This window comes from Myotis myotis, unplaced genomic scaffold (genome assembly GCF_014108235.1).
Source record: "Myotis myotis isolate mMyoMyo1 unplaced genomic scaffold, mMyoMyo1.p scaffold_m19_p_17, whole genome shotgun sequence".
NCBI classification, from domain to species: Eukaryota; Metazoa; Chordata; class Mammalia; order Chiroptera; family Vespertilionidae; genus Myotis; species Myotis myotis.
In genome coordinates, this window is record NW_023416321.1 from 31,222,593 (window position 1) to 31,238,012 (window position 15,420).

The 15,420-nt window shown below is 51.1% G+C and overlaps 1 protein-coding gene across 18 annotated transcripts in view; it reads left to right on the forward strand.

Annotated features, from left to right (window-relative positions):
- The window catches only part of KSR1 (kinase suppressor of ras 1), a 141,570-nt gene that overhangs the window by 59,255 nt on the left and 66,895 nt on the right, over nucleotides 1-15,420 (forward strand). The window contains exon 1 of one of the 18 annotated variants that reach the window (XM_036340663.1): nucleotides 100-144. The exons of the other annotated variants lie outside the window; for them this stretch is intronic. The gene's annotated coding sequence lies outside the window, so the exon portion shown is untranslated. Of the gene's footprint in view, nucleotides 1-99; nucleotides 145-15,420 lie in introns of those variants that run through there. 18 annotated transcript variants of the gene reach the window in all.

The window sequence follows — 15,420 nt, forward strand, 5'->3', positions numbered from 1 at the left end:
GCTCCCTTTCCAGTGTACGTGTCACAACTGGAATCTCGTGTTTGGAAATAAACAAGTTGGCCCCTCTCTCTGCCTGGGACTTTCCTTTATCAGGAGACACTCACACGCCACCACCCGAGAGGAGAGGGTTCTTTCCAGCAGCCGGTGGGTGAACTCTGGGGGAAAGAGGGAGGGCTGGTGGCGGGTCGGACACTGATCAATTGTCCTCTTCTGTCTTCATGTTGGTATTTGGATGTTGGTATTTGGGGAGGACTCGAGGGAGTGGCCTTGATGTGAAGGATTTGGGGGTGGATGCAGAGGACTTTTTTTATTTTTTATTTCAAATGCTGCGGGAGGAAAAAGAGTCTGTATCTGTCTTGAGGGAGATGTGATAGAGAGAGGATGATGCGTGCACCCACTCTGAATGTTGGCAGCTCCGCTAGGTCGCTTTCTGCAGGGCGGCCCATCTTCATGTAGCAGCCTGGCAGCCTTTGGGGAGAGAAGCTCAGGCTGAAGGCATTCCTATAATTCTGCTGTGGCTAATTCAGAGTATTAGATGAGAGAGAGAGAGAGAGAGAGAGAGAGAGAGAGAGAGAATATGAATGAGAATGAATGACTGTAAGAGCAAGTGTTCTGCCATCATGTTAGGTAGGAACTGGCATGGCAGGGAGAAGCCCCCTCTCTTACCCAGGGCTGGGGGCTGGAGTGCAAACAGGTAGAGCTACTTCTCAAGACAAAGTTGACTCTATCTGATCAAGTTAAGGATGCACATGCCCTACAGCCAGCAGTTTCACTGTTATCTATACCAGGAACTACCCCCTGGTGCTCAAGGAATAGATAAGAATGTGCATGTTGGGTTATGAAAAGCTGGGAGCATCCTAAATGCCTGTCAGCACAGAAATCTGTCAATCAATGATGGTGTGTTGATATAATGTAGAACTAGTCAGAGGTTAAATCTCACATACGTGCACTAGCCTGGCTACATTTAAGAAAATTCCTTGACCAAGACAAGGAATGTAAGGAGATTGCTTTGGATGGAATAATAGTTAAAATCAAGTTTGGCTTCATGCACAATATCAGCAAAGTAACAGTGACTCAAACACGTTAAATTTTTTTACACGTAAAAGAAGTCTGGAGGTGCCCTAGCTGATTTGGCTCAGTGAATAGAGCATTGGACTTCGGACTGAAGGGTCCCAGGTTCGATTCCAATTAAGGGTATATGCCCGGGTTGCGGGCTTGATCCCCAGTTGGGGGCGTGCAGGAGGTAGCCAATCAATGGTTCTCTCTCATCGTTGATGTTTCTATCTCTCTTCCTTCTTCTCTGAAATCAATATATAAAGAAGTCTGGAGGTAAGTAGCCCAGGGTTGGTGTAGTGGGTCCACAAATTCATAAGGAAGACTCCTTCCAGTTCGTTCCTCTGCCATTCCTTGCCCTCATGTTCTCAGATAGCTGCTAAAGCTCCAGCTATCACATCAATCCAGGCAGTGGAGGGATGAAGGGCTGGAGGAAGGAAGTGTTCTATAAATATTCCTTCTGAAATCACCCCATGACACCTCCATTTACATATCATTGTCCAGGTGCTAGTTATAGAGCTACACCTAGCTGCAAGCGGGGATGGAAATGGGCCAACTAAACATCAGCATTCTGTTAGGAAGAATGGAGATTGGGAGGTGGGAGGCAACCAGATGATGAAAGGCAAGAGAGAGTAAGGTTGGCTCAGATCTGTTGAGTCAGGCCACCCATTCGGGAGTTGGGTAGATGGGTCTGGAGCTTGTGAGAGGGGTGGGTTCAGAGTTTCTGGTTCAGGAGGCATCAATGCATAGGTGGCAATGGGAGTCCTGGGAAGAAGGCTGCTGAGCTGTCAGAGATAGAAGACAACTGGGAACCAGGGGCAGACACGTGTGGGAGGAGGAGAGACCCCCTGGGCTGATGCCCTGGTGAGGTCAAGCAGGGTGAGTGTAGACATGAGAAACTGAGTCTGGGGGCACTGCAAGAGCCGTTTCAGTGAAGTGGAGAGATGGAGCCGATGGAGGAGCAAGTAAAGAAGTGAACAGCTGAGAGAATGTCTCAAGACCTTTGGGCCTGAAGGGAAGGAGAGAGAAATTGGTGGGGAAGTGTTTTCTTAAGGCAAGAAATACTTGAATGGCAGTTTGGAGGCTGTAGGACAGCTAGACCCCCTGCCCCCCAGCTGCCTTCAGAGGGAAGGAGGTGACCACGGGAGGCGGTGAGTTCCTGGGGGAAGGAGGAGGCAAGTCGAGGTCGGTGACCTCCACTGTCTCTGCATAGAGGCTGGTAGAGTGGGAAACCAGTGAGACCCAGGGACTGGAAAAGACCAAGCAATTAGGTAGAAGCAAGTACAAGAACTGCTAAGCAATAGGAAAGTTAAAACCCAAACTTTAAATGGCCTCAACCTGCCTCACATTCCGTTTTCTCCAGTAGTGGTTACAGAAGCAGGGGAAAATCAATTACTTGGGATCAAGAGGCACATGGGCTGGGGGTCTCTAGGTGTAGGGCAGGGGTGAAGGCGTGGAGTTCAGGCAAGGTTCGATTATATTTGGTGTACTCTGTCCAAAGGCAGAAAAGGCTGGAACACATTTTAGTAATAAGGCGCACCTCATTTTATTGCACTTCACAAATGTTGCGTTTGTCACAAATCGAAGACAAGGCCTTCCGCCAGCAAAAGGTTACGATTCGCTTTGTTGCAGTGGTCTGGAACCGAACTCTCCGTATCTCCGAGGTTTGACTGTATTCCCATTAGAAATGATGAAAACGCTAAAACGCTGTGACCCATGCAGGTGTAAATGTCAGAGTGTTTTCCCACCATTGCTGAAAATCTCACCATCCGAGAACTGGTGCTCTTGGTCCCCCAAACCAGGGCCTCTGTACACCTTGGCTGGCATTAATTTGCAGGCCACGTACTGACTATTACGCTATACGCACTTGTTCCTTGGGAGCCAGGTGGGCTGGGTTCAAATCTCAGCTCTGCCTCTTACAAGCTGAATGGTTTTGGATGGGATAACGTACCGTCAAGCAGGGTGTCCACTGCACGAGGGGGTGAGAGGATGCTGAAGTCCAGACTACCCCATCTGCCAGGCATGCGCTCTGTGTGTGCCTGTGTTGTGTGCCCCCCCCCGACCCCCCACCCCACCCCCGGCCCAGAGGAAAGGGTACTCTCTTCCAGCTTGCACGAAGGCATGTATGTGCTGGTTCTGGCCCTGACCTTGGGCAACTTACTTATTCTCTCTGTGCATGTTCCTTCTGGTGCGAAGATAAATGAGTTACCACATGTAAAGCGCTCGGAACTGTGCCTGGCACATGGTAAGCACCCTATAAGGCAGGGGTCCTCAAACTTTTTAAACAGGGCCAGTTCACTGTCACTCAGACCGTTGGAGGGCCGGACTATAGTTTAAAAAAAAACGATGAACAAATGCCTATGCACACTGCACATATCTTATTGTGAAGTAAAAAAAAAACAAAACGGGAACAAATACAATATTTGTATTTGCATGTGGCCCGCGGGCCGTAGTTTGAGGACTCCTGCTATAAGGATTAGCTGCTCTGATTACATTTATTTGGGGAGTGAGCCGAATCTCTTTATCTGAAGGCTTATCTTGGGTGAGTTTACCAAAGCCTGGCATTCGAGAGGGGCTGGGGCTCTCAACTGCTTACAGTTTGGTCCCTGAGCTTGCATTTCTTTCTAAAGGATTCTTTCCAAACCTTCAGCTTTCCCAGGGTGCAGCTGCTTGTTTTTAAGGCAGCTGACCTGGGCATTTCTGGTGCTTTCTTCCTCTGAAAAAGGATGGGGCGATTGGGGCCAAGGACACCCGAGATAGGCTGGTAAGACTTGTTCAGAATTCTGCCTCCGTTCTCTCTGTAAGTGTCAGACTGGAGAAATGTAAGTGGGCTCCAGGGAGAATGAGAGCAGCACTGTTCAATCCAGAATTGTTTCCATGGGAGGAGGTGGGGCCTGATCCCTATGGCACGCAGGTCTGCTCAGGAGCTGGAACCTGACTTCGCATCCATTTCCTCATTTTGGACCCAAATCAGGCTGTGTAAGAAGCATGAGAACAACCTCGATGTCTTAGGCTCCAACCAAATGCTTCCTCTAGTCATCACCATCTTTAGCAGAGAGAAGTTTTCATGTTTTCTTGATTTCTCTTTAGTACAGATATCTTTTCATAGTTGAACTATTTCTGACATTGAGATGCACTGTACGTTGGCTTTAATGTAACACTTGTGTGTTTTCCCAAAATGCTCTTTTTATGTTGACGGTGTTATCTTATGAGTATCCCTACCTCAGCTGTGTGCATCCACGAATTTGGTTTTCTTGGTCAGAGAAAGGGCTCTAACTTTATTAACTTCTGAGAGGGAGGGGATGGGGGCCCCTGGCTAGTGGGTAAGTGAAGGAAACTGGAGCTCAGAGTGGTTCAGTTATTGGGTGCAGGTCGCACAGCTAGAAAAGGACGGGGCCAGGATTTGAGCCCAGCGCTGTCTGACCCTCAAGTTCAGCTCTCTCTCCTCCCCAGGCAGACTTGGATTCTTCCCTTCCGACTGTGATGACCCGTTCTCCTCCCACTGAAATCCCACCTGTTCTTCTGTCACTTTGAACAATATTATTTCGTGATTTTAAAAAGGACGCATGTTCTTTGTAGAAGATACAAAACACATCAAAATAAGATCCTATATTTCCGGTGTTTAAATTGGGATGTACTTATTTTTCCATAAAATATAAATCGACCCCCATCAAGCTGAAAGAAGAAAAATAATGCTTTAAAATAAAAAGGAAGGATACGTTGGGCTTATACTGTAAAGGGCGTTTTCTTGAGTTGTGAACTTGCTATAATATCATGGCCATTGCCCAGGTCATTAAATAGTCTGTGAAAATGGGATTTTTTACTAGCTGCATAAACACACCAGAATTCAGTTATCCACTTCCCCCTGGTTGGCTATTTTAAGTTACGCTTCCTCGAAGAGCCTTACGCCCACGCTTACTTGTGTCTGTGGGATAGATCCCTAGCAGTGGAATCTCCTGCTCAGAGAGGAGACACATTGTAAAGCCACACCCGCCGTGTCTCCTTTCTCAACTGCCCAGCACGCCCCGCGCAGCCCACACCCGGGACCATTTGGCGTGGCTCCACCAGCGTCGCCAACCCCGTGCGTTTTCAGTTTGCATTTCCGTGCTCGTGACTGAGGTGGAGAAGTTCGGTGCGATTGCTCGCATCTGTGGCTTCCCTTTGACAGAAGTGTGCATACTTCCTCGGCCTGTCTGCCTGACCCTTCTATGGACCCCTGCTCGTTCTTCGGGGCCCATTTCAAAGCCCACCTTTGCCGTGAGCCGTTTTCTTGCTACCTGTTGTTTCTCTGAAGCTGGACGTTATTTTTCTTTTCGCCTCTGAATTCTCGCAGCAGCTTGTGTCTTAGAGCAGCGCGTCAAGTGCCCCTGCCACTGTAACGTGATAGCCGCTGCTATAATCTAGTCCTCTAGGGTGGGAAATGGGTCTTACTCATTTCTGTGCTAACTGTAGGACTTGGCACAGTTCTGGGTAACTGGTAGGTACTCGCTCTTCTTGGATGGATGGGCGGATGGATGGATGGAATGATGGATGGATGGACGTATACTGTTGTTAAAAAAATTGGCACAGTGACTCTTAATACCATCTTATCAAATGGTTTTCTTTCCCTCCTTTCTGAATCTGGGGGGTTTTGCTCTATCCAAGATCCAGCAGGGCAGGGGCGGTAACCAGCCATGCCAGGCTTTGTGGGAAGGCTGGGCATGGTGGCCCTGAGCAGGGCTCCACTTCACTTAGGACAGTGGTTTTCAACCTGTGGGTCGTGACTCCTTTGGGGGTCGAACGACCCTTTCACAGGGGTTGCCTAAGACCATCGAAAAACACATATATAATTACATATTGTTTTTGTGATTACTCACTATGCTTTAATTATGTTCAATTTGTAACAATGAAATTGGGGGTCACCACAACATGAGGAACTGTATTAAAGGGTCGCGTCATTAGGAAGGTTGAGAACCACTGACTTAGGGTATCGACATTGGCTACCTACCCAGACTTTTCTGCCCTTGCCAGAAGAGAATCACCACCACCCTCCATTTTCCTCCTCTGACCATTTAAAATGTGTTGTTATTACTAACCGCCTTGTAACACCAGGACATGGTAGTTGTGGGACACCATGGTAGTTGTACTACATGGTAGTTGGGAGACAGAAACGGAAGAATCACCTGTAGCTCTCCCACTCACTGCGGTGGACATTTCCACCATGTTTTCCTTTAGGTGCATTTTCTTGGCAAAACTGTTATTTCCTCCATAGAGTAGCATCCAGTTCTATTGTCCTGCATTTGTCATGCAACAGAATAACACAAAAAACTCCTCCATGCTTTTGTAAGCTTGTTCCACGGTTTTGTAATGTTTTCCCATAACCCAGGCAGCCCCGATTTTATTGTTGCATCTTGGGGTTGCTCTCACTGTGTCTCTCTTACCAGCAGGGCTGGACCAGCTTGTGCACAGAGTTTCCTGGTCGCTTCTTTCGCTGCACCCAGACCAGCCCTCCCCCCTCATTCTCCGACCTCTGAGGCTGGTGCCCCGCTTGCCTCTTGGTTTGTGTTTCTCAGTATCTGTGTGTAGCAACATGTTGAGTAATGGCTTCCTTTTTCAGAAAGAAAACTCAAGTGTTAGAGCCTCGAGGAGGCCGCACAAGAGTGTGCTATCGCTGCCCCGGAGTTTGGGGCCTTGGGCCAGTCTCTCCTCTCCTCCTCGGCCCAGGGCTACAGAGGGTGCAGGGGAGGGGAGGCCGAACCTTTGGAGGGGCCACAGGCCTCGGACCTGGCAGAGCTGCTGTGCCCGACAGCGAGCTCTGGTCACGCTCCCCAGGCCCGTAGGGGTGTATAGTGAGCACCTGGGTCTGCTTCCCAGCTGGCCCCAGACTTGGGTCCCGCATGGCAGATCTGCTCCTGCATTTCCTGGGCACGTTCTGTCCTACGGGGGCTGCTGGGTTGGGAGCAGTCCTGGACTTGTCTTCAGCCCCACGCCTTTAAAAAGCTGGTCAGGCCCTAGCCGCTATGGCTCAGTTGGTTGGGCAACATCCTGTCCCCCAAGAGGTTGCCAGTTCAATTCCCAGTCAAGGGCACGTGCCCGGATTATGGGCTCAATCCCCAGTAGGGGGCATGCAGGGGGCAGCCAATTGATATTGCCCTTCCACATCGGTATTTCTCTCTCTCGCTCAAAACCAATAAACTGTTCTTTAAAAAAATAATAATAAAATAAAATAAAGAGCTGGTCGGGGCATGCCACTGAACTCCTGTAGCTGGCTGTCCCCGCGAGGGACTGCGGTTACGAAGGCCGCGTGGCCTCATCGTCCCGGGCTGGCACCGTGGAGCAACACCGCCTGGCTTCACTTCCTGCCCCCGACAATGACTTTGTCTTACTTTCATCCCCACGTGGGGATAATAATAACACCTACCTCCCCCGAGGAATGAGTGAGCATTTGTAAACTTCTTTAAATAGTCCCCAATTCGCTAAATCAAAATAGGGAACCAGGGCTCAGCTCAGCTTCTTGCTCATGCAACAGGTTGGACCCAGGCCTCTGCCTTCCAGCACGAGAAGAAGAGCCCTGGGCAGGAGCCAGGAGACCGGGGTCCGTCCAGACAGTCCGAACGCGGTGTCAGACGGGCTGTGACTGACTAAGGCGTTGCCCCACCTGGGGCCCTGGTTTCCTCGGTTATTTCCATAGGATACTCATTATATGTGTGAGATGACCTTGAAGGCCCTTCTCGTCTTAGAACATTCTAGAATTTTGTGATTTAAAAGTATTTCGGATATCGCAAGAAGGGTCCCGTTCTGCCAGTCGCCCCTCCTGGCTGGCATGGGCCCGGGCTCACTGCAAAGACAGCCGGCCAGAGATCGGAGCCTTCAGGGTTTTATCAGGATTTTTCTCTGTGCAGGCGAGCTCTCCTGCACAGGAGGCTGAGTTAGAGTATCTGGGTCACCTAGGAATGGGCCGTGGGAAAGCCAGCCTCCTTGGGAATGTGAGACGTGTGCTGTCCTGCACGGCGGAGCGGGGCCTGAGGTGTGGGCTGCCGGCGCCTCTGCTCCCTGGGCCACAGGGCGCCCTGGCCCGCAGAGCTCGCTGCTTGCCCTGAGGTCTTTCTGTGAGCGAAACTGGGTCTTATGCAAGAGCCTGTGTGTATCTCTACCTGGAGCTGTTTCATCAGAAATACTCAGAGCGCATGCGATCAGGGAGCCAGCAGTAGGCCCTGCTCTGTTCTTTCTGCGGACAGGTAGGATGGAGTAGGATGTGGCTGGTGGGCCCCTGGGCAGGGGAGCACTGTGCTGAGGAAGGAGGCTGAGGCTGGTGGATTCTCTCTGGGCTTCCTCTGGTCCCCTTCGCCTTCTGGCAGGTGTCAGAGCCTCACTTGGGTTTGTGCGCTGTGTCAGCCATGTGTTCATCTGCACAGTGGGAAGGGTCCTTGTCTGAATGGGGGGTTTGGGGTGAGGTGCCAACTCTAAGGCCAAGTCCAGTGCCTCGAGTAGGGAGGTGCAGCATGGGTCAGACCCTCCTGGGTTGAAGTTGGCTCTGGCAGGTACCAGCCGGATAACCTTGGGTCATCCTTTGTAAATAAGGATCCCCATACCAGGATGCCCAGCACTGGCCTGGCTCACAGTGGGTGTCCCAACCACCCCAGTCACACAGGAGGTAATAGAGCCTGTGGTTAGAGCATGAATTCAGCAGTTAAACCTCTTGGGCTCAAATCCTCATCCTGCCACTGATTAGCTGTGTGACTTGGAACTGCTCCTTGTCCTCAGTTTACCCCTCTGTAAAATGGGAGTAGTGTTGGGGCCTCTTTCACAGATTTGTTACGAGGATTAAGGTGATTTAATTGAATGTATGTAAAGCACGTAAAGCAGTGCCTTGTCAGTGTTAGCTGTTACCTAATTTCTTCAGTAAGTTGTGGCGAGTTGATTTCTTGGGAGGTTGGCAGCCCACCTGTTCTGTTTATTTTGAAATGGAGCCCCTCGCTGCTGAGTGAGAACTTATCCAGGGTGGCAGATGTGTGCGCATTGTTGCATGTTTGTGTAAGAGAGTGTGTGTGTGTGTGTGTGTGTCTTTCTTTGAGCTGTGTCACTGCTGCCCAGGCCTGGAGAACAGCTCCTGTTACAGCCCGAGTGCCAGGCCGGAGCCCGACCCTCCCAGGCTCTCCTCGGCTTGCTTCCTCAGGTTGCGTGCATCTTAATAGCTGTCTTGTTTGCCTGGCTCTTCTGCTCAGTCCACTGGCAGGGTTCCTGTTGCACGGTCTGACTTGTGTGTTGACCTGCTCTTGACCCCCCGGGGATAAAGCGAGGTTTAAGGAGGCCATCCTCTGAGGTGAGTGTGTTCTAGCCTTGCCTGACCTCTTGCCCCTTTTCAAGGAACTCATGAGAGCAGCATGGGACTTGCTACTTATTCATGCACTCATTCAGGAGGAATCTTAAAGCAGTACACAAGCCAGAATTTAACTGCTTTCAAAGATGACAAGATCCTGGAATTTTCATGATAAAGACGGCTAATGATGTGTGTTGGCAATCTAGTGCTAAGCACTTGACATCTCCTTCTCATGAAGGTAGTACTAGTCTTCCCCTCACTCCCATTTTACAGGCAAGGAAACTGAGGCATATGAAGGTTAACTTAATCCAAGTTAAGGAAACTGGACAGCACCCAGGAATTTGAATCCAGGTCTGTTGGACTCTATGCCTGAGCACCTGACCATCCCACTCAGTACCGCTTCTGGCTGGCATTCCTGGAATAGCTTATCAGTGACATTCTGTTATCTGAGCCCTCTCTCACTCTATAATTATAGTCTTGGTGATATGAGCCCAGTACAGCTGTGTAAACTGAGGTGCCCCTGGGCGCAGGGGGAGAAATTCCGTAGTCTTTTGGTCTCTGTGTTAGAGAATGTGGTCCTGCTCCTCTTCTTTCCCAGAGCTGACATCTCCTCAACCTCACCGCAGTTTCATTGCCAAACCCCGTATTTCCTTACCTTCCTCTGCCCAGCTTAAATGGTCCCTTTAAAAGAGAGGTTTGAAGATTACACAGTGAAGAAGGTCATGGGTAATCGACTGGCCTTCACAGGTCCCGTATGTAAAGAGGTGTGGATGTCCTTGCCAAGCTGTCCTCCGCCCCCAGGAGGCTCTCTTCCCCAAGAGGCATCTGAGGGCCCCCGGCGGGGCCTGACCCCCTGGGACTCAGTGCTTCAGGAATGCTGGGTTTTAACCTAGTAACTTAAAATCATGCTGTCCACTCCTGGGGCTGGGGTTGGAGGAGGGTAGCCCTTGCTCAGAGCTGCTTATTTCTATAAACGGGTGGTTCTGTTCCACGGGGAGCCTGCAGACGAGTCAACAGATCGATGGCCGGCACCTGCATTCGGACACTCTCCCTGTCAGCTGTCAAAGCCCTGGCCTTTCCCACGATTGAGGCCACAGAGAAGGGCGATGGCCGCGAAGAGATGCTGGGCGCCTTGCACGCCAGCTGCTGGACGACATGCATTATGTCCTTCCGTGGTCACAGTGATCTTTTGAGTCTGGTCTTTCCCCCAGAGGAAGTACAGGCTCAGGGACATTCTGTCCATTACCCACAGTTCCTTAGCTGGTAGGAGGTCGGGGTGAGATTCAAACTTGGGTCTTTCTGACTCTAAGTCCCATGATCTTTCTGATTAAGATAGGAAGATCTCTCCCTCTCTCTCTCTCTCTCTCTCTCTCTCTCTCTCTCTCTCACTCTCTCTCACACACACACACACACACACACACACACACTCTACCTTGGGCAGGCCCACTCTCCTTTTATGAAGTAACATGTTTCCTGTACATATGAGCTAGAGAGGGCTGGACAGAACCAGCAGCCGCTGGCTGGAGAAGGCTCCTCTTGGGTCTGGCCACTCTGGCAAATGCTGCCTTTCTCCAGCCCCACCTCTGGGGGCTGCCAGGAAGAGTTGGAGATGGAACTGTCTTCAAAGCAGTGGTTTCTGCTCTTGGCAGGTGCAGGGTTCCCCTCTGCCTAGGGAGGGGAAGGGGCAGAGCTCAGGTGTGGGGAGACACCCTGGGCTGGAAGCTAGCTGCCTGGGGGCTGAGGTGCCTTTGCCAAGTTGGACCTTCAGCCAAGGGCTTCTGACAGATAGCAGACCCTCTCTGCCACGAAGTGCCGGGTCTTAGTGAATAAGACAAACAGTGTCTGCCCTGTTTGTTGGCTCATTTGCTGGAGAAAGTCAGCTCTCCAGCTTCCTGCATTCCAGGGTGCTAGAATGCCAGAAATTCCCTGGACCGGCAAGCGGGGAAGTCTTGTCTTTACTGTAAAAATGCTAATAAAACATCTCTAGAATCTGCTCCTTCCTTTCCACCCACGCTGCCACCAACTAAATTACCTTTTGTTCTCGTCATTTGCTGAATTGCGGTGGCTTCTTAATTGATTTTCCTGTCCCTGGATTCTCCACACCCACTTCAATCTGTCCTCCACATGGTTTCCAGAATGACAGTTGTTCAGAAATGCAGATCTGATCATGTTTCTTCCTTTGCTTCCCTCCCCACTCCTGCAAGATTGAGTGCAGATGCCTTCGTGTGGCCATCCAGAACATTCCAGGACCTGCATGAGCTGGCCCAGCCCCCAGACTGACTGGTCTCCGTATCTTCCCTTTATCCTCTAGTTTCCAGCTACTGCTATACCCTTAAAAAAGGTTCTTTTGTGACTGATCTTAACTCATGCTGTGCCCCCCACCTGGAGCCCCTTACCCCATGCCTCACCCCAGCCCACTGAACTCATTTTAGGGATTACCTCTTACCTCTTCTTTGATGTCTTCCTAGGGTCTCGGCCACCCCACTCCACAGTTAGACCTGGTTCCCTTGGGATCTCACAGCGAGTATTCAAGCCTCTGTGAGGCATGGAGGTGGCGTGCTCCACGTGGCGTCAGCTCTCCTGGTCTGGAGGCCCTGGGAGGCCTCACTTACACACCCCACACCTTGCTGGGACGACTGGGCGGCTGGCTCAGCTGGCCTGCTCTCCTCTCCATGGATGCCCAGGGCCTCTCCTCATGGCCTGTCCGTCAGAGTAGTCAGGGTTCCATAAGGATCCTCACCGTCCTGTTGGTCAGAGCAGCCACAGTCCAGCCAGATTCACAGGCAGAGGAAGTAGACCTTAGGTTGGAGGGGTGTGAGACTCGGTGGCCCTCCTTAAGCGCTGTGGCCCACATGTGTAGCATTGCCTCAGGTGACCCTGTGACTGTCACAGAGGGGAGAGCAGCTCTCACCGCCCACTGCCAAGAGCAGGGGCCCTTCTCCCCATTCCGTTTCTCTAGAAATGCAAGTGCTGCACATCCTGCTTCACCTCCCCGCCCCGCAGCATGCACACCTGGACACGGGGACATCTTGAGTCTTCCTAGAAGTAGGGCACAGTGGGGGGGTTGCATCCCGAGCACTCAGTAGTCACTGCACCAGGCGGGTTGTTAGAACAACAAGGACCCGCTTCTCTCCACCTCCCTCGTCAGGTTCAGCGTCCAGTGGTACTTTAGGTCCCGTGCAATGGATGTGAAGGCGCTACCAGGTGTTACACATGCATTAGAGGACGCCAGGTTCCTTTTTCAGGTGTATGCATCTCTCTAAGCCTCAGTTTCCTCATTTGTAAAACGAGAGAATAATATTACCTATCAGAGAGCATTCATTCCATGAGGCAGCACACACAAAATGCAGTGCCTGGCACATAAGAATATCCAATTAAAAAACAAACATGGTCCATAGTTGGGGTAAAAAAACAGCCCTGGAATACAGAAATTACTTCAAAGTGGGTCATAGACCTGAACAAAAAGATAAAACTGTAGAACATCTAGAGCATAGGAGGACGTCTTAGTGAGCGGGGGCTTGGCAAAGATTTCTTAGGAAAGAAAAAGCACAGGCCAAAAAAGAAAAATATTGGTAAATTGGACTTCATAAAAATGTAGCTGCCTTAGTTGGGTTGCTCAGTGGTTAGATCATTGGCCCATGGACTGAAGGGTTGCGGATTCAATTCCTGTCAAGAGCACGTACCTCAGTTGAAGGCTCGATCCCTGGCATCCAGTCGGGGTGCATGTGGAAGGCAACCAATTGATGTGTCTCTCTCACCTTGATGTTTCTCTCTGTCTCTCCCCCTTCCTTCTACTCTCTCTAATACTCAATGAGAAAATATCCTTGCCTGGCTGGTGTGGCTCAGTGGTTGAGCATCAACCTATGAACCAGGAGGTCACAGTTCAATTCCTGGTCAGGGCACATGCCTGGGTTGCGGGCTTGATCCCCGGTAGGGAGCGTGCAAGAGGCAGCCGATCAACGACTCTCTCATCATTGATGTTTCTATCTCTCCCTCTCCATTCCTCTCTGAAGTCAATAAAAATATATATTAAAAAAAATATATATATATATATTCTCGGGTAAAGATTGACAGAACAAACAAACAAAAACATAGCTGCTCTTGGCAATTTGGAAGGACTTTTAGAGGATTGCTTTTGGATGCCACGTGGTCCCAAAAAGAGCCTTTTTCTATCTTCAGAGGTTCTTTGGAGACCAATAGGCAGCCTTAGCCTTAGAAGGTTTAGAAAGTTTGAAATGATGTGGGCTTAGTAAATGTTAGCAGAAAGGCCTGCTATCAGTTGCAGGTAACAGAAACAGTGATTTCAGCAACTAGGCCGTTATGTTTCTCCTACGGTGAGGAGTTTGGAGCGAAGTGACTCGTGTTGGTTCAGCGGCTGAACAGTGCTGGCGTCTCTGTGGTTCTCTCTGGACAGCTCTTGGCAATGCTGATCTCCGATGCAGGAGGGGGGCTGTGGGCAGCGGGCTTCCCGGAGGCTGTCCCACTTGTGAGGAAAGCAAGCACTTTCCCAGCAGTTCCAGAGGACACATCCTTGTGTCTCATTGACCAGAGCTGTCACCCATAGTTAGCTTCAAGGGATGCTGGGAGTGGGGCCTGCACATTGCAGTAGCCATGCTGGACCCCATCCCAGGATTGAGAGCCACTGACTCAGACCAGTTCATTCTTGGCCACAGTGGTGCCCCAAACAGAATCAGTGCAAGTGAGGAAGAGGTCAGGAACAGATATCGGGTCGATAATGACAGCACCTAACCCCCCACCCAACGTTCCAGGGGAGTTTGCCATTGCATTAATGGACTCCTGGTATCCAAGGTGCTTTCCAAACCCTTGCCCCTTGCTCCTCGCTCCCTGCACAGCCCTTTTTTCTTTTCTGTGATGGGCCGAGTTGCTAGGCAAACAGTTGTGTTCCTGGAAAGGAAGGCCTGTCTCCCCAGCGTTGACATAATCTCCTGTTCATAGCAGGTGCTTTCCAATCAGAGCCTGAACGCCTCACCTTCCCTGCCCCTCCTTCTAGTGGCTTTCAGGAGGCCGGGTCTTACAACCGGTCAGGGAGGGGGTCCCTCGGCAGGAGTCCGCCTTTGCCGTTAGGTGTGGCTCTGCCTTTCCCCCCCTAGTTCTCCACTTACCCAGGAATTCTCTGGCATTACTGCTTGTAATTGTGGGGTTTAAGGGCTAAGCTGTGCTCCGTGGGCCTGGAGAACTTAAGACGGGCACGTGGAGTAAGGGTTTGAACTGGGACCAAGGCTCTGTCAGATGGAGGACCTGATTTGGGGGTGACACCACACACGTGGCTCCTGACACCTGCCCTTCCCTCAGCCTCCCAGCAGGAGCACTGAGCACTGGGGCTGCCAGCGAGGCTCAATGGGTGGCCGTCCCTGCTCCCCTTCTTTGCCTCCCGTAGTCTTCTGGTCAGGTCTGTCTGTGGGCACATCTGTCACCCCCACTTGTGTGAGTTCCTCAAGCTTATGCACCGGGTTGCTTGTGACCACGCTGCCGTGCCTCCCACGGTGCCCGGCAGCGGGAAGAAGTTTACTGATCACTTGTTGACTAAATGGATAATGGATGGAGGTTCTCCTTCCTGTCCCTCGTACAGTCACCCCAGACCCAGGGCAGATAGGGGTGAGCCGCGTCTCGCTTCCTCATGATGTAGTGCACTCTGTTCCCACTGCCCCAAGGACTGCTGGCTCTGAAAACGTCTCCTGGGGTCTCGGGGGCTTACGGATGGAACTGCGAGGCAAGAAGCAGAACTGCAAGGGCAGCCCTGAGCCCCGTCATTCACCGACTCTCCAAGGAGCACGTCTACTCCGCTCAGCCTTGGTTCTCAAGGGGAAGCTGTCTTGAGGATATTTCAGTCAAGGAAATGCCTTCCTCTCGAAACCTTTCCTGTTCGGTCTCATGACCTCAGTGGAGCCCGAGATGGGATACAGGTGTCGCTGAGAAAACTTGGGACCTTGGCTGTGCACCCTGGCCCGGCTCAGGCTCCATCTGTCCCAGAAACTTCGTACGTGCTTCTGAGCCACGCAAGCCCCCTTGCCCTGCCCTCTCGTACTTAGTGTCGGAGCAGTGAGAAC